Raw genomic sequence first — 1724 nt, forward strand, 5'->3', positions numbered from 1 at the left:
AAGTAGCTCCAATTGTAGGCAGTCAGTTCTCCCTTCTAAGGATTAGTTGATTGTTGAGAGTCAATTTCCCAGGTAACTGATCTGATACCATTTTGATAGAACTCTTCTTTACTCAGCTTCAATGTTAGCTTCGCTGCTGGAAATTATCACTCTAATTGGCTGATGAAATCAACAAGATGTTTATGAAGGTGATTTAATTGAACTCAAGCAAAAGACAAATTCCAAGGCTATTAGACAGGCCCAGTCTCTCCCCCTTTTCCTAACAGAAAATCAGTACTTGAATGAATCCTACATTCCCCTCCCCTTCGCATTTATTTTCATTTCCCTACTACAATACTATTACGCTTTTACCCTTCTCCTAACTAGCTAGGTGGAACACTCTAGAATAGTTGATGACTTGGCTGCCTCAATATTGGTTGTATCCTTGCAATCTCATTGGATATCTATCACGTTTACAGCCATTGATTTCCACTTCTGTATGGCTATGAATTACTGAAATATCACATTCTTTAGTCTGACTTTCACATAAAAGTTGTCAAATAAGAAGCACGTTACTTATATGGCACAGATCCATTATGAAGAATGAAAATTGTTCAACATGACAGTAAAAAGTTCATAAAATTGTAGTTTTATTATCAAATTTTTAGCTTTTATCTCAAGGGTTTCTGTTGCTTTATGTTAATATAACATATGTAGGATATGTACACAAAGACAGGCATACAGACGTATATTTTTGGTATTGCATGATACTAATCTATCTGGGTGTTTTCTGTCTGGGAGCTCAAGATGTGGTAAGGGGTATACATCAAGTTTCTTTAAGATCTCTAAATGACGTATAGGGATGGAAACAGAGGTGTGAAATGTTTTAGTAATTTTTAGCACAATATAAAAGGACGACCACTCAAAAAGAATATGAATATTGGACGAGTTCTGAGTTGGCAGCAAGAAGACGTTATGTTTGTCTTTACTAGTAGGGATACAAGATTTTGCAATCCCTCATTATAAGGTAAATATTGTTCTCTACTGGAATCCTTTAACACTCCATAAACCTTGTAAGTTTAAATTAATAATTTCTCCTTTTTTCTTTGAATCCTGTGGCTAGATAGTACTAGTAATAGTTAAATTCTTCTCATGCTTCTTTTCTTCCTTGCAGGTAACGAATGGTGGGATCTCTGTGCTGGGCCTCATGTTGAATCTACTGGAAATATCAATCGAAAAGCTGTTGAGCTTGAATCTGTTGCGGGAGCTTATTGGAGAGGAAACATAAATAAGCCAATGCTGCAAAGAATATATGGCACAGCATGGGAGAATGAGGAACAACTTAAGGCTTATCTTCACTTCAAAGAGGAAGCAAAAAGGCGGGATCACCGTCGAATTGGTCAAGATCTCGATCTATTTTCTATTCAGGTACTGTCTTTATGATTTGACGTACTCCCTCCAACTTAAATTCTTTGTCCATTTTGAGTATTGTTACTTACAAATTATTTTTGTTTGTTTGAACTTGTTAATTGTCTTTGCAAATTTTCTGGTAAGTAAAGAAAATTTTATTAAAATGCACTAAGAGGGTATGCCTTTCACAAAATGACAAAACTCTGTCTTTATACTCAGAAATGTGTTCCATACAGTCTAGAAAAGAGTGAGGCAAGGCGTAAACCTCGATCTGCTTTTATGCGTAATCCTAAAGACAAATTATTAAAGTAATTTAAAAGAAAAGAAAATTGCAA

The sequence above is a fragment of the Olea europaea genome, chromosome 21 (genome assembly GCF_002742605.1).
Source record: "Olea europaea var. sylvestris chromosome 21, O_europaea_v1, whole genome shotgun sequence".
NCBI lineage: Eukaryota > Viridiplantae > Streptophyta > Magnoliopsida > Lamiales > Oleaceae > Olea > Olea europaea.